This window comes from Sardina pilchardus, chromosome 4, assembly GCF_963854185.1.
Source record: "Sardina pilchardus chromosome 4, fSarPil1.1, whole genome shotgun sequence".
Taxonomy (NCBI): domain Eukaryota; kingdom Metazoa; phylum Chordata; class Actinopteri; order Clupeiformes; family Clupeidae; genus Sardina; species Sardina pilchardus.
The window spans coordinates 281,295-305,726 of record NC_084997.1 but is presented as its reverse complement, the minus strand read 5'-3'; the positions used below and the strand labels follow the sequence as shown (position 1 = coordinate 305,726).

The following is a 24,432-nucleotide window of genomic DNA, read 5'->3' as shown; positions in this document are numbered from 1 at the left end:
ACAATATGGCAGCTTTGAGTACAGCTCAGCAATTTTATTGAGTTTATAGCACTGTTGGGGAATACAGTGTATGTTGTCGGATTAGATGCAGCATTCGATTGACGTGTGTCTACTATTACGTATAAGGCCTATATAAACCGTGCGCTAAGGAGAAGCGCTCATTCACGTCTCCGTCGCCGGAGGGAGCGCCACGCTTTCTGTCGCTAGTGTACATCTGGACATGTATGGATCATTGGCTGCCAGTGACTCTAGCACACCAGTAGAGAACTGCATTAGGAGCAGTTGTTTTTTCTTTCTCCGTGGCGAAGATGAAGCAAAGAGGATCCACGAAACAACCCTCTTTACAACACATGACCTGAATGCGCAGTCCTAACTGGCCAGAGACCCAACTCGGAGCGTCCGCATCCCAACCGGTATGTGTACGTTGTTTTCATTGAGAGGCTAAGTTTCTAAAACGAAGCTCATATTTTATGAATTGTAAATTAGGGCTGTTCTCTCCAATGAAACGTCTCCTGTGTTTTCGCTCTGCTTAGAAAAACGGATTTTTTTTTTTTTAAATCCCATCAAATACTTAGTGGTTTTATATTCTCATGCATGGCCAGACACTGATTTCTCTCCTTAGCTTTGAGTATCATCTTTGTTTGAAAAGCTGAGCTTTTTTTTTTACTCCAGTGACATTTTCTAATTTACTTGTGGTAGTTTCAAATGGTGTACACACCAAGTGGTTTTTGCCATGCTATGTCACCATTACAATTTATTTAGCTTCTAAACAAATCTGTGAGCGTTTTAATCAGAGATAAAGCTGCCCTATGTATGTTGTACTGTGAGTAAAGTATGTGCACTTGCCTAACCAAACTCTTCTGTCAGTACCCATCGTTTTTAGGATAAAGAAGGAACAGTTATTGGAAATGTTACCAAGTTTTAAATGCCATTTGTTGTATTCTTCACTTTCAAAGTTGAACTCCACGCGGAAAATGCGCCTTTGTTTTCTTGAACACAATGTAGCGTACCTCGCCTTTCACAACACACGCGTCTCCAACCCGGGTTAGGGAGCTTTAAGTAGGTTACTTTGGCCGGTTGCTTTCGCTTACGGCCATACCACGCTGAACACGCCCGATCTCGTCCGATCTCGGAAGCCAAGCAGCGTCGGGCCTGGTTAGTACTTGGATGGGAGACCGCCTGGGAATACCAGGTGCCGTAAGCTTTTCTCTCCATCAGCCAGTGAAACTTTTTTTTTTTTCAGGCTGTCTGTCTGTGCGTGCCTGCTCCCTAGTACGTAGACGTTCCAACCCCTTTGAATATTTGCTTCCTCCGTTTGAAAGCAAAATAAAGAAATACATAAATAAATAAATAAATAAATACATAGGTAGGAAATATAGGCTAAGCCAGCAACAGGTCGGAAAAAATTGCACGAGTTGACTGTAAACAGCTGGCGGATTGGGGGAGTTTTAGTGCTTGTTTTCATCTGGAATGTTTAGCTTATTTTTTGGGGTGACAGCTTTGTTTTCGATGTAGTTTTCACCGTGTTGTACAATTCCCGGTCTCGCTGTGTTCATTCGCCCAAGAGCTGCAAAGTAATTTTTTCAACACTGTCTGAGTATGGAAAATAGCCTATAGTCTGCATGGCCTTCGACATCCCAGATATTGTAGTGTTTTCCTGAACAACTGTAGGTTACTCGTTTCAGGATGTCCAAGTAGAGCGAGTGACCAAAGGTCCTGTTTTTACGCACAGCGAATTGATATATGAAAAGCTAATATCAGCGTGCTTCATGAAGTTTTGCTTGACAGCAGTTGCTACTACATAGCCTATGTTGTCGGATTAGATGCAGCATTCGATTGACGTGTGTCTACTATTACGTATAAGGCCTATATAAACCGTGCGCTAAGGAGAAGCGCTCATTCACGTCTCCGTCGCCGGAGGGAGCGCCACGCTTTCTGTCGCTAGTGTACATCTGGACATGTATGGATCATTGGCTGCCAGTGACTCTAGCACACCAGTAGAGAACTGCATTTGGAGCAGTTGTTTTTTCTTTCTCCGTGGCGAAGATGAAGCAAAGAGGATCCACGAAACAACCCTCTTTACAACACATGACCTGAATGCGCAGTCCTAACTGGCCAGAGACCCAACTCGGAGCGTCCGCATCCCGACCGGTATGTGTACGTTGTTTTCATTGAGAGGCTAAGTTTCTAAAACGAAGCTCATATTTTATGAATTGTAAATTAGGGCTGTTCTCTCCAATGAAACGTCCCCTGTGTTTTCGCTCTGCTTAGAAAAACAGATTTTTTTTTTTTTATATCCCATCAAATACTTAGTGGTTTTATATTCTCATGCATGGCCAGACACTGATTTCTCTCCTTAGCTTTGAGTATCATCTTTGTTTGAAAAGCTGAGCTTTTTTTTACTCCAGTGACATTTTCTAATTTACTTGTGGTAGTTTCAAATGGTGTACACACCAAGTGGTTTTTGACATGCTATGTCACCATTACAATTTATTTAGCTTCTAAACAAATCTGTGAGCGTTTTAATCAGAGATAAAGCTGCCCTATGTATGTTGTACTGTGAGTAAAGTATGTGCACTTGCCTAACCAAACTCTTCTGTCAGTACCCATCGTTTTTAGGATAAAGAAGGAACAGTTATTGGAAATGTTACCAAGTTTTAAATGCCATTTGTTGTATTCTTCACTTTCAAAGTTGAACTCCACGCGGAAAATGCGCCTTTGTTTTCTTGAACACAATGTAGCGTACCTCACCTTTCACAACACACGCGTCTCCAACCCGGGTTAGGGAGCTTTAAGTAGGTTACTTTGGCCGGTTGCTTTCGCTTACGGCCATACCACGCTGAACACGCCCGATCTCGTCCGATCTCGGAAGCTAAGCAGCGTCGGGCCTGGTTAGTACTTGGATGGGAGACCGCCTGGGAATACCAGGTGCCGTAAGCTTTTCTCTCCATCAGCCAGTGAAACTTTTTTTTTTTTCAGGCTGTCTGTCTGTGCGTGCCTGCTCCCTAGTACGTAGACGTTCCAACCCCATTGAATATTTGCTTCCTCCGTTTGAAAGCAAAATAAAGAAATACATAAATAAATAAATAAATAAATACATAGGTAGGAAATATAGGCTAAGCCAGCAACAGGTCGGAAAAAATTGCACGAGTTGACTGTAAACAGCTGGCGGATTGGGGGAGTTTTAGTGCTTGTTTTCATCTGGAATGTTTAGCTTATTTTTTGGGGTGACAGCTTTGTTTTCGATGTAGTTTTCACCGTGTTGTACAATTCCCGGTCTCGCTGTGTTCATTCGCCCAAGAGCTGCAAAGTAATTTTTTCAACACTGTCTGAGTATGGAAAATAGCCTATAGTCTGCATGGCCTTCGACATCCCAGATATTGTAGTGTTTTCCTGAACAACTGTAGGTTACTCGTTTCAGGATGTCCAAGTAGAGCGAGTGACCAAAGGTCCTGTTTTTACGCACAGCGAATTGATATATGAAAAGCTAATATCAGCGTGCTTCATGAAGTTTTGCTTGACAGCAGTTGCTACTACATAGCCTATGTTGTCGGATTAGATGCAGCATTCGATTGACGTGTGTCTACTATTACGTATAAGGCCTATATAAACCGTGCGCTAAGGAGAAGCGCTCATTCACGTCTCCGTCGCCGGAGGGAGCGCCACGCTTTCTGTCGCTAGTGTACATCTGGACATGTATGGATCATTGGCTGCCAGTGACTCTAGCACACCAGTAGAGAACTGCATTTGGAGCAGTTGTTTTTTCTTTCTCCGTGGCGAAGATGAAGCAAAGAGGATCCACGAAACAACCCTCTTTACAACACATGACCTGAATGCGCAGTCCTAACTGGCCAGAGACCCAACTCGGAGCGTCCGCATCCCGACCGGTATGTGTACGTTGTTTTCATTGAGAGGCTAAGTTTCTAAAACGAAGCTCATATTTTATGAATTGTAAATTAGGGCTGTTCTCTCCAATGAAACGTCCCCTGTGTTTTCGCTCTGCTTAGAAAAACAGATTTTTTTTTTTTTATATCCCATCAAATACTTAGTGGTTTTATATTCTCATGCATGGCCAGACACTGATTTCTCTCCTTAGCTTTGAGTATCATCTTTGTTTGAAAAGCTGAGCTTTTTTTTACTCCAGTGACATTTTCTAATTTACTTGTGGTAGTTTCAAATGGTGTACACACCAAGTGGTTTTTGACATGCTATGTCACCATTACAATTTATTTAGCTTCTAAACAAATCTGTGAGCGTTTTAATCAGAGATAAAGCTGCCCTATGTATGTTGTACTGTGAGTAAAGTATGTGCACTTGCCTAACCAAACTCTTCTGTCAGTACCCATCGTTTTTAGGATAAAGAAGGAACAGTTATTGGAAATGTTACCAAGTTTTAAATGCCATTTGTTGTATTCTTCACTTTCAAAGTTGAACTCCACGCGGAAAATGCGCCTTTGTTTTCTTGAACACAATGTAGCGTACCTCACCTTTCACAACACACGCGTCTCCAACCCGGGTTAGGGAGCTTTAAGTAGGTTACTTTGGCCGGTTGCTTTCGCTTACGGCCATACCACGCTGAACACGCCCGATCTCGTCCGATCTCGGAAGCTAAGCAGCGTCGGGCCTGGTTAGTACTTGGATGGGAGACCGCCTGGGAATACCAGGTGCCGTAAGCTTTTCTCTCCATCAGCCAGTGAAACTTTTTTTTTTTTCAGGCTGTCTGTCTGTGCGTGCCTGCTCCCTAGTACGTAGACGTTCCAACCCCTTTGAATATTTGCTTCCTCCGTTTGAAAGCAAAATAAAGAAATACATAAATAAATAAATAAATAAATACATAGGTAGGAAATATAGGCTAAGCCAGCAACAGGTCGGAAAAAATTGCACGAGTTGACTGTAAACAGCTGGCGGATTGGGGGAGTTTTAGTGCTTGTTTTCATCTGGAATGTTTAGCTTATTTTTTGGGGTGACAGCTTTGTTTTCGATGTAGTTTTCACCGTGTTGTACAATTCCCGGTCTCGCTGTGTTCATTCGCCCAAGAGCTGCAAAGTAATTTTTTCAACACTGTCTGAGTATGGAAAATAGCCTATAGTCTGCATGGCCTTCGACATCCCAGATATTGTAGTGTTTTCCTGAACAACTGTAGGTTACTCGTTTCAGGATGTCCAAGTAGAGCGAGTGACCAAAGGTCCTGTTTTTACGCACAGCGAATTGATATATGAAAAGCTAATATCAGCGTGCTTCATGAAGTTTTGCTTGACAGCAGTTGCTACTACATAGCCTATGTTGTCGGATTAGATGCAGCATTCGATTGACGTGTGTCTACTATTACGTATAAGGCCTATATAAACCGTGCGCTAAGGAGAAGCGCTCATTCACGTCTCCGTCGCCGGAGGGAGCGCCACGCTTTCTGTCGCTAGTGTACATCTGGACATGTATGGATCATTGGCTGCCAGTGACTCTAGCACACCAGTAGAGAACTGCATTTGGAGCAGTTGTTTTTTCTTTCTCCGTGGCGAAGATGAAGCAAAGAGGATCCACGAAACAACCCTCTTTACAACACATGACCTGAATGCGCAGTCCTAACTGGCCAGAGACCCAACTCGGAGCGTCCGCATCCCGACCGGTATGTGTACGTTGTTTTCATTGAGAGGCTAAGTTTCTAAAACGAAGCTCATATTTTATGAATTGTAAATTAGGGCTGTTCTCTCCAATGAAACGTCCCCTGTGTTTTCGCTCTGCTTAGAAAAACAGATTTTTTTTTTTTTATATCCCATCAAATACTTAGTGGTTTTATATTCTCATGCATGGCCAGACACTGATTTCTCTCCTTAGCTTTGAGTATCATCTTTGTTTGAAAAGCTGAGCTTTTTTTTACTCCAGTGACATTTTCTAATTTACTTGTGGTAGTTTCAAATGGTGTACACACCAAGTGGTTTTTGACATGCTATGTCACCATTACAATTTATTTAGCTTCTAAACAAATCTGTGAGCGTTTTAATCAGAGATAAAGCTGCCCTATGTATGTTGTACTGTGAGTAAAGTATGTGCACTTGCCTAACCAAACTCTTCTGTCAGTACCCATCGTTTTTAGGATAAAGAAGGAACAGTTATTGGAAATGTTACCAAGTTTTAAATGCCATTTGTTGTATTCTTCACTTTCAAAGTTGAACTCCACGCGGAAAATGCGCCTTTGTTTTCTTGAACACAATGTAGCGTACCTCACCTTTCACAACACACGCGTCTCCAACCCGGGTTAGGGAGCTTTAAGTAGGTTACTTTGGCCGGTTGCTTTCGCTTACGGCCATACCACGCTGAACACGCCCGATCTCGTCCGATCTCGGAAGCTAAGCAGCGTCGGGCCTGGTTAGTACTTGGATGGGAGACCGCCTGGGAATACCAGGTGCCGTAAGCTTTTCTCTCCATCAGCCAGTGAAACCTTTTTTTTTTTCAGGCTGTCTGTCTGTGCGTGCCTGCTCCCTAGTACGTAGACGTTCCAACCCCATTGAATATTTGCTTCCTCCGTTTGAAAGCAAAATAAAGAAATACATAAATAAATAAATAAATAAATACATAGGTAGGAAATATAGGCTAAGCCAGCAACAGGTCGGAAAAAATTGCACGAGTTGACTGTAAACAGCTGGCGGATTGGGGGAGTTTTAGTGCTTGTTTTCATCTGGAATGTTTAGCTTATTTTTTGGGGTGACAGCTTTGTTTTCGATGTAGTTTTCACCGTGTTGTACAATTCCCGGTCTCGCTGTGTTCATTCGCCCAAGAGCTGCAAAGTAATTTTTTCAACACTGTCTGAGTATGGAAAATAGCCTATAGTCTGCATGGCCTTCGACATCCCAGATATTGTAGTGTTTTCCTGAACAACTGTAGGTTACTCGTTTCAGGATGTCCAAGTAGAGCGAGTGACCAAAGGTCCTGTTTTTACGCACAGCGAATTGATATATGAAAAGCTAATATCAGCGTGCTTCATGAAGTTTTGCTTGACAGCAGTTGCTACTACATAGCCTATGTTGTCGGATTAGATGCAGCATTCGATTGACGTGTGTCTACTATTACGTATAAGGCCTATATAAACCGTGCGCTAAGGAGAAGCGCTCATTCACGTCTCCGTCGCCGGAGGGAGCGCCACGCTTTCTGTCGCTAGTGTACATCTGGACATGTATGGATCATTGGCTGCCAGTGACTCTAGCACACCAGTAGAGAACTGCATTTGGAGCAGTTGTTTTTTCTTTCTCCGTGGCGAAGATGAAGCAAAGAGGATCCACGAAACAACCCTCTTTACAACACATGACCTGAATGCGCAGTCCTAACTGGCCAGAGACCCAACTCGGAGCGTCCGCATCCCGACCGGTATGTGTACGTTGTTTTCATTGAGAGGCTAAGTTTCTAAAACGAAGCTCATATTTTATGAATTGTAAATTAGGGCTGTTCTCTCCAATGAAACGTCCCCTGTGTTTTCGCTCTGCTTAGAAAAACAGATTTTTTTTTTTTATATCCCATCAAATACTTAGTGGTTTTATATTCTCATGCATGGCCAGACACTGATTTCTCTCCTTAGCTTTGAGTATCATCTTTGTTTGAAAAGCTGAGCTTTTTTTTACTCCAGTGACATTTTCTAATTTACTTGTGGTAGTTTCAAATGGTGTACACACCAAGTGGTTTTTGACATGCTATGTCACCATTACAATTTATTTAGCTTCTAAACAAATCTGTGAGCGTTTTAATCAGAGATAAAGCTGCCCTATGTATGTTGTACTGTGAGTAAAGTATGTGCACTTGCCTAACCAAACTCTTCTGTCAGTACCCATCGTTTTTAGGATAAAGAAGGAACAGTTATTGGAAATGTTACCAAGTTTTAAATGCCATTTGTTGTATTCTTCACTTTCAAAGTTGAACTCCACGCGGAAAATGCGCCTTTGTTTTCTTGAACACAATGTAGCGTACCTCACCTTTCACAACACACGCGTCTCCAACCCGGGTTAGGGAGCTTTAAGTAGGTTACTTTGGCCGGTTGCTTTCGCTTACGGCCATACCACGCTGAACACGCCCGATCTCGTCCGATCTCGGAAGCTAAGCAGCGTCGGGCCTGGTTAGTACTTGGATGGGAGACCGCCTGGGAATACCAGGTGCCGTAAGCTTTTCTCTCCATCAGCCAGTGAAACTTTTTTTTTTTTCAGGCTGTCTGTCTGTGCGTGCCTGCTCCCTAGTACGTAGACGTTCCAACCCCTTTGAATATTTGCTTCCTCCGTTTGAAAGCAAAATAAAGAAATACATAAATAAATAAATAAATAAATACATAGGTAGGAAATATAGGCTAAGCCAGCAACAGGTCGGAAAAAATTGCACGAGTTGACTGTAAACAGCTGGCGGATTGGGGGAGTTTTAGTGCTTGTTTTCATCTGGAATGTTTAGCTTATTTTTTGGGGTGACAGCTTTGTTTTCGATGTAGTTTTCACCGTGTTGTACAATTCCCGGTCTCGCTGTGTTCATTCGCCCAAGAGCTGCAAAGTAATTTTTTCAACACTGTCTGAGTATGGAAAATAGCCTATAGTCTGCATGGCCTTCGACATCCCAGATATTGTAGTGTTTTCCTGAACAACTGTAGGTTACTCGTTTCAGGATGTCCAAGTAGAGCGAGTGACCAAAGGTCCTGTTTTTACGCACAGCGAATTGGTATATGAAAAGCTAATATCAGCGTGCTTCATGAAGTTTTGCTTGACAGCAGTTGCTACTACATAGCCTATGTTGTCGGATTAGATGCAGCATTCGATTGACGTGTGTCTACTATTACGTATAAGGCCTATATAAACCGTGCGCTAAGGAGAAGCGCTCATTCACGTCTCCGTCGCCGGAGGGAGCGCCACGCTTTCTGTCGCTAGTGTACATCTGGACATGTATGGATCATTGGCTGCCAGTGACTCTAGCACACCAGTAGAGAACTGCATTTGGAGCAGTTGTTTTTTCTTTCTCCGTGGCGAAGATGAAGCAAAGAGGATCCACGAAACAACCCTCTTTACAACACATGACCTGAATGCGCAGTCCTAACTGGCCAGAGACCCAACTCGGAGCGTCCGCATCCCGACCGGTATGTGTACGTTGTTTTCATTGAGAGGCTAAGTTTCTAAAACGAAGCTCATATTTTATGAATTGTAAATTAGGGCTGTTCTCTCCAATGAAACGTCCCCTGTGTTTTCGCTCTGCTTAGAAAAACAGATTTTTTTTTTTTTATATCCCATCAAATACTTAGTGGTTTTATATTCTCATGCATGGCCAGACACTGATTTCTCTCCTTAGCTTTGAGTATCATCTTTGTTTGAAAAGCTGAGCTTTTTTTTACTCCAGTGACATTTTCTAATTTACTTGTGGTAGTTTCAAATGGTGTACACACCAAGTGGTTTTTGACATGCTATGTCACCATTACAATTTATTTAGCTTCTAAACAAATCTGTGAGCGTTTTAATCAGAGATAAAGCTGCCCTATGTATGTTGTACTGTGAGTAAAGTATGTGCACTTGCCTAACCAAACTCTTCTGTCAGTACCCATCGTTTTTAGGATAAAGAAGGAACAGTTATTGGAAATGTTACCAAGTTTTAAATGCCATTTGTTGTATTCTTCACTTTCAAAGTTGAACTCCACGCGGAAAATGCGCCTTTGTTTTCTTGAACACAATGTAGCGTACCTCACCTTTCACAACACACGCGTCTCCAACCCGGGTTAGGGAGCTTTAAGTAGGTTACTTTGGCCGGTTGCTTTCGCTTACGGCCATACCACGCTGAACACGCCCGATCTCGTCCGATCTCGGAAGCTAAGCAGCGTCGGGCCTGGTTAGTACTTGGATGGGAGACCGCCTGGGAATACCAGGTGCCGTAAGCTTTTCTCTCCATCAGCCAGTGAAACTTTTTTTTTTTTCAGGCTGTCTGTCTGTGCGTGCCTGCTCCCTAGTACGTAGACGTTCCAACCCCTTTGAATATTTGCTTCCTCCGTTTGAAAGCAAAATAAAGAAATACATAAATAAATAAATAAATAAATACATAGGTAGGAAATATAGGCTAAGCCAGCAACAGGTCGGAAAAAATTGCACGAGTTGACTGTAAACAGCTGGCGGATTGGGGGAGTTTTAGTGCTTGTTTTCATCTGGAATGTTTAGCTTATTTTTTGGGGTGACAGCTTTGTTTTCGATGTAGTTTTCACCGTGTTGTACAATTCCCGGTCTCGCTGTGTTCATTCGCCCAAGAGCTGCAAAGTAATTTTTTCAACACTGTCTGAGTATGGAAAATAGCCTATAGTCTGCATGGCCTTCGACATCCCAGATATTGTAGTGTTTTCCTGAACAACTGTAGGTTACTCGTTTCAGGATGTCCAAGTAGAGCGAGTGACCAAAGGTCCTGTTTTTACGCACAGCGAATTGATATATGAAAAGCTAATATCAGCGTGCTTCATGAAGTTTTGCTTGACAGCAGTTGCTACTACATAGCCTATGTTGTCGGATTAGATGCAGCATTCGATTGACGTGTGTCTACTATTACGTATAAGGCCTATATAAACCGTGCGCTAAGGAGAAGCGCTCATTCACGTCTCCGTCGCCGGAGGGAGCGCCACGCTTTCTGTCGCTAGTGTACATCTGGACATGTATGGATCATTGGCTGCCAGTGACTCTAGCACACCAGTAGAGAACTGCATTTGGAGCAGTTGTTTTTTCTTTCTCCGTGGCGAAGATGAAGCAAAGAGGATCCACGAAACAACCCTCTTTACAACACATGACCTGAATGCGCAGTCCTAACTGGCCAGAGACCCAACTCGGAGCGTCCGCATCCCGACCGGTATGTGTACGTTGTTTTCATTGAGAGGCTAAGTTTCTAAAACGAAGCTCATATTTTATGAATTGTAAATTAGGGCTGTTCTCTCCAATGAAACGTCCCCTGTGTTTTCGCTCTGCTTAGAAAAACAGATTTTTTTTTTTTTATATCCCATCAAATACTTAGTGGTTTTATATTCTCATGCATGGCCAGACACTGATTTCTCTCCTTAGCTTTGAGTATCATCTTTGTTTGAAAAGCTGAGCTTTTTTTTACTCCAGTGACATTTTCTAATTTACTTGTGGTAGTTTCAAATGGTGTACACACCAAGTGGTTTTTGACATGCTATGTCACCATTACAATTTATTTAGCTTCTAAACAAATCTGTGAGCGTTTTAATCAGAGATAAAGCTGCCCTATGTATGTTGTACTGTGAGTAAAGTATGTGCACTTGCCTAACCAAACTCTTCTGTCAGTACCCATCGTTTTTAGGATAAAGAAGGAACAGTTATTGGAAATGTTACCAAGTTTTAAATGCCATTTGTTGTATTCTTCACTTTCAAAGTTGAACTCCACGCGGAAAATGCGCCTTTGTTTTCTTGAACACAATGTAGCGTACCTCACCTTTCACAACACACGCGTCTCCAACCCGGGTTAGGGAGCTTTAAGTAGGTTACTTTGGCCGGTTGCTTTCGCTTACGGCCATACCACGCTGAACACGCCCGATCTCGTCCGATCTCGGAAGCTAAGCAGCGTCGGGCCTGGTTAGTACTTGGATGGGAGACCGCCTGGGAATACCAGGTGCCGTAAGCTTTTCTCTCCATCAGCCAGTGAAACTTTTTTTTTTTTCAGGCTGTCTGTCTGTGCGTGCCTGCTCCCTAGTACGTAGACGTTCCAACCCCTTTGAATATTTGCTTCCTCCGTTTGAAAGCAAAATAAAGAAATACATAAATAAATAAATAAATAAATACATAGGTAGGAAATATAGGCTAAGCCAGCAACAGGTCGGAAAAAATTGCACGAGTTGACTGTAAACAGCTGGCGGATTGGGGGAGTTTTAGTGCTTGTTTTCATCTGGAATGTTTAGCTTATTTTTTGGGGTGACAGCTTTGTTTTCGATGTAGTTTTCACCGTGTTGTACAATTCCCGGTCTCGCTGTGTTCATTCGCCCAAGAGCTGCAAAGTAATTTTTTCAACACTGTCTGAGTATGGAAAATAGCCTATAGTCTGCATGGCCTTCGACATCCCAGATATTGTAGTGTTTTCCTGAACAACTGTAGGTTACTCGTTTCAGGATGTCCAAGTAGAGCGAGTGACCAAAGGTCCTGTTTTTACGCACAGCGAATTGATATATGAAAAGCTAATATCAGCGTGCTTCATGAAGTTTTGCTTGACAGCAGTTGCTACTACATAGCCTATGTTGTCGGATTAGATGCAGCATTCGATTGACGTGTGTCTACTATTACGTATAAGGCCTATATAAACCGTGCGCTAAGGAGAAGCGCTCATTCACGTCTCCGTCGCCGGAGGGAGCGCCACGCTTTCTGTCGCTAGTGTACATCTGGACATGTATGGATCATTGGCTGCCAGTGACTCTAGCACACCAGTAGAGAACTGCATTTGGAGCAGTTGTTTTTTCTTTCTCCGTGGCGAAGATGAAGCAAAGAGGATCCACGAAACAACCCTCTTTACAACACATGACCTGAATGCGCAGTCCTAACTGGCCAGAGACCCAACTCGGAGCGTCCGCATCCCGACCGGTATGTGTACGTTGTTTTCATTGAGAGGCTAAGTTTCTAAAACGAAGCTCATATTTTATGAATTGTAAATTAGGGCTGTTCTCTCCAATGAAACGTCCCCTGTGTTTTCGCTCTGCTTAGAAAAACAGATTTTTTTTTTTTTATATCCCATCAAATACTTAGTGGTTTTATATTCTTTTTTTTTTTTTTTTTTTTTTTTGATAAAATGTTTTTATTTTCAAAATAGTATATGATACAAGGTATTACAGAAAATCTGGGTTAAAGACAAAGAAAAAACAGTAATCAACATACACACATACTTCCTTCCCTCCCCACCCCCCCCCCCCCCCCCCCCATGGCGACCCCCCCCCCCAAAACCCACCCTGGATCTCAGAATATAATACCAACAAAACATAGGTAAAAAGACTTTTGAAAGTATATTTCAACACAAGAAATCATTCTATTTATACATTATGGCTGATTGTCCTGTACTTTTTCTTTTACAAGAGAGTATGCTGCGTCCCATGCTTGAATTGTTTTTTTGCTGGCTCCATGCATTCGAGCTACTGATCTCTCCATCATGACAATGTCCAAAAAAGAGTTTGCCCACTGCCGCCATGGCAAGGTATGAGGTGGCTGCCATCTCAATGCCAGCATTTTCTTCGCTGCTGTAAGTCCTGCCCATAGTGTTCGCTTTTGTTGCAAAGAAAAGTCAAAGGTGGAGTCATCATTGAGCAGGAGTAAAGTGGGTGAACATGGGATATTGATCTCGAGCATATCGCTCAAGGTGGAAGAAATTAGTCTCCAAAATGCAGACACACTGGGGCATTCCCAGTACATATGCATAAATGATCCAACAGCATTCAGAGAACAAAGGTCACAATTAGGAGATGCAATAATTTTCATTGCATGTCGTCTCCTGGGGGTTAAATAAAACCTATGAATGAATTTATAGTGTATGAGTTGGTGGTCGGGGTTCTTGGAAGTATCATGTAGATTTTCCCATACTGTGTCCCAGCAGATATCTTCCTCTAATACAGGGGTGAGGTCCCTATCCCATACACTTTCCACTGGCAATGATAAACAGGAATCAGAAATACATTTGTAAAGTCTAGAAACCAACCCACGTGTATGATTTTGGGGGGCAAGTAACTTATTTAGTGGATGAGTTAGCAAGGGAACACCCCAAGGAACGCCATATGCCTTCATGGCAGATCTCAGTTGTAAATAAAAGAAAAATGATGTCCCCGGGAGGTCATATTGAGCTCGTATATCACTAAAGGTACGCAAACCATCCCCATTAAACAAATTATTAAAAGTGTGAACTCCCTTATCCCTCCACAATGAAAAAGAAATGGGCTTTTTCCCAACAAGGAGGGAAAAATGATTAAATATAGGGGAGTGATTATGCCACTTTAAGTCCACCTTAGTATGATTCATTACAGTATTGCAAGTCCTGAGTAGATAGGAAATTATAGGACCTAGATGTGTTCTAGCTGCCTTAGGTGGTATGTTAGAGAATATCAGGTCTTGGAGCCTGTATGGTTGGGAGATATTTTCCTCGATTGATTTCCAAGAAACAGACACACTAGAATTTAACCATACATACAAAGGTCTAAGAACAAAAGACCAGAAATACATTTTGAAATTCGGTAGACCCAATCCTCCCTGCATCTTATCTCTCTGAAGAGTTTTAAACTTCAGTCGGGGCCTCTTCCCATTCCATATGAATTTAGATATCAGAGACTGTAACTTATCCCAGTAACCTTTTGGGGGTGGAAGGGGGATCATTGAGGAGTAAAAATTGACACGCGGCAGAATATCCATTTTAACTATTGATACTCTGGCTTGGAGGGAGTTTGGAAGCTTTGACCAACGTTCTATATCCTTTACAATTTGGTTATGTATGTTTTGAAAATTATGAGATGCTATGTGAAAAATGGAAGGTGAAATAACTATTCCAAGGTATTTAAATTGACCAACCACAGGAATATTAGAAGGCAAAGGCGTCACTGATCTAATTGAATTTAGATGCATCAGTGATGATTTACTCCAGTTTATTTTATATCCAGATAATGAACTAAATGTATCAAACATAGATAATATGTGTGGAAGAGAAGTGCCTGTGTCACCTACATAAAGAAGAATATCATCAGCAAATAGAGATATACGGTGTTCAGAGTTATTGATAGAGATGGGAACAACAGATGGGTGTTGCCTGATTTTTTGAGCCAGTGGTTCAAGAGAGAGAGCGAAAAGTAAAGGAGAAAGGGGGCAACCCTGGCGGGTGCCCCTTGATATGGGAAACTGTGAAGAGAAAGTATTGTTAATATAAACCATGGCAGAGGGGTTTGCGTACAAGACCTTGATCAATTTGATAAAGTTTGAACCTAATCCAAATTTGTCGAGAGTAACCCATAAATAATCTTTTTCTAATCTGTCGAACGCTTTCTCGGCATCTAGTGACAGGACTGAACATGGTAAATCGTTCTCATTAGCAGCATGGATGATGTGGAGAAGCCGGCGTACATTATCAGATGCTAATCTGCCCTTGATGAATCCAGTCTGATCATTATGTATTAACTTTGTCAAAAAGCCCTCAAGCCTTGAGGCAAGAACCTTGGCATATAATTTCACATCTCCATTTAAAAGAGATAAGGGTCTGTAGTTACCGCATTCAGAAGGGTCCTTGTTTGGTTTAAGAAGTAATGTGAGTATTGCAGTGTTGATACTTGAATTAAAAGCCCCTTTGTCAATAGCAGTATTGATCATGTTTAACAACGGTGGTCCAACTATGTCCCAAAAAACCAAGTACACCTCTGGAGGGATACCGTCCCAGCCTGGGGATTTGCCCTTTTTCATACTGGAAAGGGCCTCTTTCAACTCTTCTAATGTGATTGGAGCAGCTAATTTTTCTGAATCTTGGCTAGTGATGGTGGGAAGTTCAAGGTCCTTGAAAAAGTTTTCACAAGAATCTGTGTTTAGGAATACCTCAGAAGAATAGAGGTTGGAGTAGAATTTTTTAAAAGCTGCATTGATTTCACAAGGTTCAGTTAAAGTAGCAGAGGGTGTCTTAATAGTCATTATCGAAGTGAACTTCTCGTTCTGCTTAAGTCGTACGGCTAGTAGATGGCTAGGTCTGGAGCCATTAAAGTAATAATTCCTTCTGGTTCTATGTATTAAAAACTCAGCTCTCTGTCTTAATAAAGAGTTCAACTCCGTTTTTGTTGTGGATATTTTTCCCAACAGGGTGTCAGATTGTGTGCGCTGCCTTTCTGACTCAAGTTGAATAAGAGCATCTTCTAATTCACTTATTTTACGAAGCCTACTTTTCTTTAGATAAGAGGAAAAAGAAATAGTTGAGTCTCTAATTGATCCTTTAATAGCATCCCATAAGAATCTAGGATCTTCTACTGAGCCTGTGTTGATTTCTATAAAAGTGTTTAAGGAATTACTAAGAAAAGTACAGAATTCCTCATTTTGGAGGAGGGATGTATTGAAGCGCCATCGTGAGGCTCTAGGTGGAGTATGCCTTAGTGTAACATGAGCTGAAACCATACTGTGATCTGATAAAGGAGAAGGTATAATTGCTACATTATGAATTTCAGAGAAGGAAGTTTGGGATGCTAATATATAATCTATTCTAGAAAGAGTTCGGTGTCTAGCTGAATAGAAAGTGAACTGTTTTGAAGTAGGATTAATAATGCGATAAATGTCAACCAAACTGAGAGATATCAAGACATTTTTAATATCTTTTGATGCACTTAGTTGAGAGAAGGTTGATTTTTGAACTGACTTGTCCAAAGCCAGATTAATACAAGCATTCATGTCTGCACCTACAATAAGTGAAAAGTCCTGCAGTTGTGCAAGAACTGAAACTAAATTAGGGAAAAAATCTGATTCATACTGAGATGGGGCATAAACAGAAATAAAAGCAAATTTACGACCTGAGATGACCGTTTTAATGTATGAAATTCTACCATCTTCACTCCCATATTTTCCCATTATATTCAATGATAGACTGCGTTTTAATACTATTAATGAACCTCTGGTTTTTGAATTGAAAGATGAAGAGGATGCAACATAATAGTGTTTATTTGCAAAGCGTTTAGTGTCCTGTGTTCTTAAATGTGATTCTTGTATGAATGCAACATCGACTGATTGCCTATGTAGGTAATCCAAGCAAGCAGCACGCTTAATAGGGCCATTAAGGCCATTTACATTCCAGCTAATTATATGGAGCTTTGCCATAGTGTTAAAAATGTGTAGTGATGTATAAAATAAAATATAGTGAAACAAAGTATTTCAGTACAGTCAGTTTCAATAACTAGATAAGATAATATAAGAGATCCATACCCACCCAAATAACCTTGTCGCCATGACCCCAAAGCCCTCCAAAGAACGTTAGAGAGCATTATAACACAACATTTCCCGTCCGCTCCTAACGAGCTAGGTGTACCCCAAAGCATTGAACCCGTGATCCTTGAGTACAGTAGTAACCCTCCATCAAAACCCCCACAATTTCCCCTCATTATTCAGAGAACGATATACCACATTGTAGTTAGTAGGCCAAAAAGTATTAGTTGAGCAAAACTAAGATAGTCTACATTTGTAGACTCCCAAATTACAACATATTTAAACTAGCATTTTTCAGATGTAGAAAAAAGAATAAGGACAGTGAGAAAAACCTTTGGTCGATGACAGTAGCAAGACAACATCAGTCTTTCAATGTCGGCAATACTCAGCCATTAAGAGTCTCGAAGTCTTCCGCCTCCCGTGGAGTTGCAAAGAAGTGGGTCGCTGTTCCTCTCATCACTTTAAGTTTAGCAGGATACTGCAGGAATGTACGGAAACCCTTCTTCTGTAGCGCATCGATCACTCTGGAGAAAGCCAGTCTGCGAGCGAAGGTCTGCTGGCTGTAGTCCGGGGAAAACCGGATTGCCGTCTCCTCCTCCAACTGTACAGGTGTTTTACGCGCTGCAGCCAGTATCTTATCCCGGTCCGTGAATCGTAGCAGCTTCAGCAGAATGGTGCGTGGGATAGGCTTGTGGTTGGCATCCTTCTTTTCTGCACCAACTCGATGTGCGCGCATTATTTCCACTGAACCCAGCCCTGGGAACCACTTCGGAATAGCGTTAGACAAATACGACAAAGGGTTAGCCGTTTCATGGTTTTCGGGAATCCCATGTATCCTTATGTTGTCTCTGCGTGAACGATCCTCCAAATCAGCAATCTTGTTCTCCATCTTAGTGCAGAGCGCCATCAATTCTTCCACTGAAGTAGAGAGCCGACTGTCCACCTCGGCCAAGTGATTATTATTCGTCTCAATTTGCTCCATGCACGTCGAGGTGTCCGCCCGAATGGATGACATCTCATTTCGGATTTCTGACATTTGTTCAGCCACAATGGCTTGCGTTTTCTCCGAAAGTTGAGCGACCACTTCATCCACGAATTTAGGAATAGCTTCCTTAATAGCATCTGCTACTGCTAGCTTAACTAGCTTAGAAAGTTCCTCACTGTCAACCACACGGATCTGGTCCTGAGTTGGTTTAGAAGATGGTTTTCTCGACGAAGTCGCCATCGTTAGTAGGTTATGCTCACTTAATGAGATAATTCAGCCAGAAATAAAGCTTAGACACGTAGTAAAAAGTTAAATTTAGAGGGTAACTGCGGAGCCCTCACAAAAAGCTACCACATCTCTCGCCGCGGTCACGTGACTCCCGTGGTTTTATATTCTCATGCATGGCCAGACACTGATTTCTCTCCTTAGCTTTGAGTATCATCTTTGTTTGAAAAGCTGAGCTTTTTTTTACTCCAGTGACATTTTCTAATTTACTTGTGGTAGTTTCAAATGGTGTACACACCAAGTGGTTTTTGCCATGCTATGTCACCATTACAATTTATTTAGCTTCTAAACAAATCTGTGAGCGTTTTAATCAGAGATAAAGCTGCCCTATGTATGTTGTACTGTGAGTAAAGTATGTGCACTTGCCTAACCAAACTCTTCTGTCAGTACCCATCGTTTTTAGGATAAAGAAGGAACAGTTATTGGAAATGTTACCAAGTTTTAAATGCCATTTGTTGTATTCTTCACTTTCAAAGTTGAACTCCACGCGGAAAATGCGCCTTTGTTTTCTTGAACACAATGTAGCGTACCTCACCTTTCACAACACACGCGTCTCCAACCCGGGTTAGGGAGCTTTAAGTAGGTTACTTTGGCCGGTTGCTTTCGCTTACGGCCATACCACGCTGAACACGCCCGATCTCGTCCGATCTCGGAAGCTAAGCAGCGTCGGGCCTGGTTAGTACTTGGATGGGAGACCGCCTGGGAATACCAGGTGCCGTAAGCTTTTCTCTCCATCAGCCAGTGAAACTTTTTTTTTTTTCAGGCTGTCTGTCTGTGCGTGCCTGCTCCCTAGTACGTAGACGTTCCAACCCCTTTGAATATTTGCTTCCTCCGTTTGAAAGCAAAATAAAGAAATACATAAATAAATAAATAAATAAATACATAGGTAGGAAATATAGGCTAAGCCAGCAACAGGTCGGAAAAAATTGCACGAGTTGACTGTAAACAGCTGGCGGATTGGGGGAGTTTTAGTGCTTGTTTTCATCTGGAATGTTTAGCTTATTTTTTGGGGTGACAGCTTTGTTTTCGATGTAGTTTTCACCGTGTTGTACAATTCCCGGTCTCGCTGTGTTCATTCGCCCAAGAGCTGCAAAGTAATTTTTTCAACACTGTCTGAGTATGGAAAATAGCCTATAGTCTGCATGGCCTTCGACATCCCAGATATTGTAGTGTTTTCCTGAACAACTGTAGGTTACTCGTTTCAGGATGTCCAAGTAGAGCGAGTGACCAAAGGTCCTGTTTTTACGCACAGCGAATTGATATATGAAAAGCTAATATCAGCGTGCTTCATGAAGTTTTGCTTGACAGCAGTTGCTACTACATAGCCTATGTTGTCGGATTAGATGCAGCATTCGATTGACGTGTGTCTACTATTACGTATAAGGCCTATATAAACCGTGCGCTAAGGAGAAGCGCTCATTCACGTCTCCGTCGCCGGAGGGAGCGCCACGCTTTCTGTCGCTAGTGTACATCTGGACATGTATGGATCATTGGCTGCCAGTGACTCTAGCACACCAGTAGAGAACTGCATTTGGAGCAGTTGTTTTTTCTTTCTCCGTGGCGAAGATGAAGCAAAGAGGATCCACGAAACAACCCTCTTTACAACACATGACCTGAATGCGCAGTCCTAACTGGCCAGAGACCCAACTCGGAGCGTCCGCATCCCGACCGGTATGTGTACGTTGTTTTCATTGAGAGGCTAAGTTTCTAAAACGAAGCTCATATTTTATGAATTGTAAATTAGGGCTGTTCTCTCCAATGAAACGTCTCCTGTGTTTTCGCTCTGCTTAGAAAAACGGATTTTTTTTTTTTTAAATCCCATCAAATACTTAGTGGTTTTATATTCTCATGCATGGCCAGACACTGATTTCTCTCCTTAGCTTTGAGTATCATCTTTGTTTGAAAAGCTGAGCTTTTTTTTACTCCAGTGACATTTTCTAATTTACTTGTGGTAGTTTCAAATGGTGTACACACCAAGTGGTTTTTGCCATGCTATGTCACCATTACAATTTATTTAGCTTCTAAACAAATCTGTGAGCGTTTTAATCAGAGATAAAGCTGCCCTATGTATGTTGTACTGTGAGTAAAGTATGTGCACTTGCCTAACCAAACTCTTCTGTCAGTACCCATCGTTTTTAGGATAAAGAAGGAACAGTTATTGGAAATGTTACCAAGTTTTAAATGCCATTTGTTGTATTCTTCACTTTCAAAGTTGAACTCCACGCGGAAAATGCGCCTTTGTTTTCTTGAACACAATGTAGCGTACCTCACCTTTCACAACACACGCGTCTCCAACCCGGGTTAGGGAGCTTTAAGTAGGTTACTTTGGCCGGTTGCTTTCGCTTACGGCCATACCACGCTGAACACGCCCGATCTCGTCCGATCTCGGAAGCTAAGCAGCGTCGGGCCTGGTTAGTACTTGGATGGGAGACCGCCTGGGAATACCAGGTGCCGTAAGCTTTTCTCTCCATCAGCCAGTGAAACTTTTTTTTTTTTCAGGCTGTCTGTCTGTGCGTGCCTGCTCCCTAGTACGTAGACGTTCCAACCCCTTTGAATATTTGCTTCCTCCGTTTGAAAGCAAAATAAAGAAATACATAAATAAATAAATAAATAAATACATAGGTAGGAAATATAGGCTAAGCCAGCAACAGGTCGGAAAAAATTGCACGAGTTGACTGTAAACAGCTGGCGGATTGGGGGAGTTTTAGTGCTTGTTTTCATCTGGAATGTTAAGCTTATTTTTTGGGGTGACAGCTTTGTTTTCGATGTAGTTTTCACCGTGTTGTACAATTCCCGGTCTCGCTGTGTTCATTCGCCCAAGAGCTGCAAAGTAATTTTTTCAACACTGTCTGAGTATGGAAAATAGCCTATAGTCTGCATGGCCTTCGACATCCCAGATATTGTAGTGTTTTCCTGAACAACTGTAGGTTACTCGTTTCAGGATGTCCAAGTAGAGCGAGTGACCAAAGGTCCTGTTTTTACGCACAGCGAATTGATATATGAAAAGCTAATATCAGCGTGCTTCATGAAGTTTTGCTTGACAGCAGTTGCTACTACATAGCCTATGTTGTCGGATTAGATGCAGCATTCGATTGACGTGTGTCTACTATTACGTATAAGGCCTATATAAACCGTGCGCTAAGGAGAAGCGCTCATTCACGTCTCCGTCGCCGGAGGGAGCGCCACGCTTTCTGTCGCTAGTGTACATCTGGACATGTATGGATCATTGGCTGCCAGTGACTCTAGCACACCAGTAGAGAACTGCATTTGGAGCAGTTGTTTTTTCTTTCTCCGTGGCGAAGATGAAGCAAAGAGGATCCACGAAACAACCCTCTTTACAACACATGACCTGAATGCGCAGTCCTAACTGGCCAGAGACCCAACTCGGAGCGTCCGCATCCCGACCGGTATGTGTACGTTGTTTTCATTGAGAGGCTAAGTTTCTAAAACGAAGCTCATATTTTATGAATTGTAAATTAGGGCTGTTCTCTCCAATGAAACGTCCCCTGTGTTTTCGCTCTGCTTAGAAAAACAGATTTTTTTTTTTTTATATCCCATCAAATACTTAGTGGTTTTATATTCTCATGCATGGCCAGACACTGATTTCTCTCCTTAGCTTTGAGTATCATCTTTGTTTGAAAAGCTGAGCTTTTTTTTACTCCAGTGACATTTTCTAATTTACTTGTGGTAGTTTCAAATGGTGTACACACCAAGTGGTTTTTGACATGCTATGTCACCATTACAATTTATTTAGCTTCTAAACAAATCTGTGAGCGTTTTAATCAGAGATAAAGCTGCCCTATGTATGTTGTACTGTGAGTAAAGTATGTGCACTTGCCTAACCAAACTCTTCTGTCAGTACCCATCGTTTTTAGGATAAAGAAGGAACAGTTATTGGAAATGTTACCAAGTTTTAAATGCCATTTGTTGTATTCTTCACTTTCAAAGTTGAACTCCACGCGGAAAATGCGCCTTTGTTTTCTTGAACACAATGTAGCGTACCTCACCTTTCACAACACACGCGTCTCCAACCCGGGTTAGGGAGCTTTAAGTAGGTTACTTTGGCCGGTTGCTTTCGCTTACGGCCATACCACGCTGAACACGCCCGATCTCGTCCGATCTCGGAAGCTAAGCAGCGTCGGGCCTGGTTAGTACTTGGATGGGAGACCGCCTGGGAATACCAGGTGCCGTAAGCTTTTCTCTCCATCAGCCAGTGAAACTTTTTTTTTTTTCAGGCTGTCTGTCTGTGCGTGCCTGCTCCCTAGTACGTAGACGTTCCAACCCCTTTGAATATTTGCTTCCTCCGTTTGAAAGCAAAATAAAGAAATACATAAATAAATAAATAAATAAATACATAGGTAGGAAATATAGGCTAAGCCAGCAACAGGTCGGAAAAAATTGCACGAGTTGACTGTAAACAGCTGGCGGATTGGGGGAGTTTTAGTGCTTGTTTTCATCTGGAATGTTTAGCTTATTTTTTGGGGTGACAGCTTTGTTTTCGATGTAGTTTTCACCGTGTTGTACAATTCCCGGTCTCGCTGTGTTCATTCGCCCAAGAGCTGCAAAGTAATTTTTTCAACACTGTCTGAGTATGGAAAATAGCCTATAGTCTGCATGGCCTTCGACATCCCAGATATTGTAGTGTTTTCCTGAACAACTGTAGGTTACTCGTTTCAGGATGTCCAAGTAGAGCGAGTGACCAAAGGTCCTGTTTTTACGCACAGCGAATTGATATATGAAAAGCTAATATCAGCGTGCTTCATGAAGTTTTGCTTGACAGCAGTTGCTACTACATAGCCTATGTTGTCGGATTAGATGCAGCATTCGATTGACGTGTGTCTACTATTACGTATAAGGCCTATATAAACCGTGCGCTAAGGAGAAGCGCTCATTCACGTCTCCGTCGCCGGAGGGAGCGCCACGCTTTCTGTCGCTAGTGTACATCTGGACATGTATGGATCATTGGCTGCCAGTGACTCTAGCACACCAGTAGAGAACTGCATTTGGAGCAGTTGTTTTTTCTTTCTCCGTGGCGAAGATGAAGCAAAGAGGATCCACGAAACAACCCTCTTTACAACACATGACCTGAATGCGCAGTCCTAACTGGCCAGAGACCCAACTCGGAGCGTCCGCATCCCGACCGGTATGTGTACGTTGTTTTCATTGAGAGGCTAAGTTTCTAAAACGAAGCTCATATTTTATGAATTGTAAATTAGGGCTGTTCTCTCCAATGAAACGTCTCCTGTGTTTTCGCTCTGCTTAGAAAAACGGATTTTTTTTTTTTTAAATCCCATCAAATACTTAGTGGTTTTATATTCTCATGCATGGCCAGACACTGATTTCTCTCCTTAGCTTTGAGTATCATCTTTGTTTGAAAAGCTGAGCTTTTTTTTACTCCAGTGACATTTTCTAATTTACTTGTGGTAGTTTCAAATGGTGTACACACCAAGTGGTTTTTGCCATGCTATGTCACCATTACAATTTATTTAGCTTCTAAACAAATCTGTGAGCGTTTTAATCAGAGATAAAGCTGCCCTATGTATGTTGTACTGTGAGTAAAGTATGTGCACTTGCCTAACCAAACTCTTCTGTCAGTACCCATCGTTTTTAGGATAAAGAAGGAACAGTTATTGGAAATGTTACCAAGTTTTAAATGCCATTTGTTGTATTCTTCACTTTCAAAGTTGAACTCCACGCGGAAAATGCGCCTTTGTTTTCTTGAACACAATGTAGCGTACCTCACCTTTCACAACACACGCGTCTCCAACCCGGGTTAGGGAGCTTTAAGTAGGTTACTTTGGCCGGTTGCTTTCGCTTACGGCCATACCACGCTGAACACGCCCGATCTCGTCCGATCTCGGAAGCTAAGCAGCGTCGGGCCTGGTTAGTACTTGGATGGGAGACCGCCTGGGAATACCAGGTGCCGTAAGCTTTTCTCTCCATCAGCCAGTGAAACTTTTTTTTTTTTCAGGCTGTCTGTCTGTGCGTGCCTGCTCCCTAGTACGTAGACGTTCCAACCCCTTTGAATATTTGCTTCCTCCGTTTGAAAGCAAAATAAAGAAATACATAAATAAATAAATAAATAAATACATAGGTAGGAAATATAGGCTAAGCCAGCAACAGGTCGGAAAAAATTGCACGAGTTGACTGTAAACAGCTGGCGGATTGGGGGAGTTTTAGTGCTTGTTTTCATCTGGAATGTTAAGCTTATTTTTTGGGGTGACAGCTTTGTTTTCGATGTAGTTTTCACCGTGTTGTACA

The 24,432-nt window shown here is 42.1% G+C and overlaps 11 non-coding genes across 11 annotated transcripts; all 11 read left to right on the top strand.

The window, feature by feature from the left end:
- Nucleotides 1-1,085: 1,085 nt before the first annotated feature.
- On the top strand, nucleotides 1,086-1,204 carry LOC134079365 (5S ribosomal RNA). Its single transcript, XR_009939004.1, has one exon. It is a non-coding gene; the product is annotated as a 5S ribosomal RNA (ribosomal RNA).
- Nucleotides 1,205-2,821: 1,617 nt separating this feature from the next.
- LOC134079332 (5S ribosomal RNA) lies at nucleotides 2,822-2,940 on the top strand. Its single transcript, XR_009938973.1, has one exon. It is a non-coding gene; the product is annotated as a 5S ribosomal RNA (ribosomal RNA).
- A 1,617-nt stretch (nucleotides 2,941-4,557) lies between these two features.
- Nucleotides 4,558-4,676, top strand: LOC134079330 (5S ribosomal RNA). The gene has a single exon (XR_009938971.1). It is a non-coding gene; the product is annotated as a 5S ribosomal RNA (ribosomal RNA).
- A 1,617-nt stretch (nucleotides 4,677-6,293) lies between these two features.
- LOC134079329 (5S ribosomal RNA) lies at nucleotides 6,294-6,412 on the top strand. Its single transcript, XR_009938970.1, has one exon. It is a non-coding gene; the product is annotated as a 5S ribosomal RNA (ribosomal RNA).
- Nucleotides 6,413-8,028: 1,616 nt separating this feature from the next.
- On the top strand, nucleotides 8,029-8,147 carry LOC134079328 (5S ribosomal RNA). Its single transcript, XR_009938969.1, has one exon. It is a non-coding gene; the product is annotated as a 5S ribosomal RNA (ribosomal RNA).
- A 1,617-nt stretch (nucleotides 8,148-9,764) lies between these two features.
- Nucleotides 9,765-9,883, top strand: LOC134079327 (5S ribosomal RNA). Its single transcript, XR_009938968.1, has one exon. It is a non-coding gene; the product is annotated as a 5S ribosomal RNA (ribosomal RNA).
- A 1,617-nt stretch (nucleotides 9,884-11,500) lies between these two features.
- On the top strand, nucleotides 11,501-11,619 carry LOC134079326 (5S ribosomal RNA). Its single transcript, XR_009938967.1, has one exon. It is a non-coding gene; the product is annotated as a 5S ribosomal RNA (ribosomal RNA).
- A 7,157-nt stretch (nucleotides 11,620-18,776) lies between these two features.
- Nucleotides 18,777-18,895, top strand: LOC134079325 (5S ribosomal RNA). Its single transcript, XR_009938966.1, has one exon. It is a non-coding gene; the product is annotated as a 5S ribosomal RNA (ribosomal RNA).
- Nucleotides 18,896-20,512: 1,617 nt separating this feature from the next.
- LOC134079324 (5S ribosomal RNA) lies at nucleotides 20,513-20,631 on the top strand. Its single transcript, XR_009938965.1, has one exon. It is a non-coding gene; the product is annotated as a 5S ribosomal RNA (ribosomal RNA).
- A 1,617-nt stretch (nucleotides 20,632-22,248) lies between these two features.
- Nucleotides 22,249-22,367, top strand: LOC134079323 (5S ribosomal RNA). Its single transcript, XR_009938964.1, has one exon. It is a non-coding gene; the product is annotated as a 5S ribosomal RNA (ribosomal RNA).
- A 1,617-nt stretch (nucleotides 22,368-23,984) lies between these two features.
- Nucleotides 23,985-24,103, top strand: LOC134079322 (5S ribosomal RNA). Its single transcript, XR_009938963.1, has one exon. It is a non-coding gene; the product is annotated as a 5S ribosomal RNA (ribosomal RNA).
- The last annotated feature ends 329 nt before the right edge of the window (nucleotides 24,104-24,432 follow it).